The sequence below is a fragment of the Macaca fascicularis genome, chromosome 1 (genome assembly GCF_037993035.2).
Source record: "Macaca fascicularis isolate 582-1 chromosome 1, T2T-MFA8v1.1".
In the NCBI taxonomy this organism is placed as follows: domain Eukaryota; kingdom Metazoa; phylum Chordata; class Mammalia; order Primates; family Cercopithecidae; genus Macaca; species Macaca fascicularis.
Window position 1 is genome coordinate 204,259,257 of NC_088375.1, and position 440 is coordinate 204,259,696.

Consider the following 440-nt stretch of genomic DNA (forward strand, 5'->3'; position numbering starts at 1 on the left):
GCTAGTTTTGCAGCCAGACAGATCTAGGTTTGAATCCTGCCACCAGTGCTAACTACTATGTGATTTGGGGCAAGTGCCTTGACCTCTCTGGACAGCTGTTTCCTCATCTGGAAACGGGTTTGGTAACAGTCCTGGCTTCCAAAGTTGGTAGTGTGCTTCTAGTAAGCAAGGTGTGTGAAATGGCAGAACCCTGGCCCTGGTGCAGAGCAGGGCCTGATGACACTGTTAGGGTCTGTCCTCCCCGGAACCCCTTCCTGGGAATGGCAGAGGGTGGTGGGGTGCTCTGAGGCAGGCTGCTGCCCTGCCCCCGCTCCCAGCTGCCCCACCCCAGCTGTGACGACCTTGTCCCTGCCTGTCTAAGGGGCAGGAAGGAAGTGAGGAGGGCAGCCAGCAGCTTCCCCTTTTCTGCCCTGCTCCAGGGACCGGGCTCTTTCCCCTTC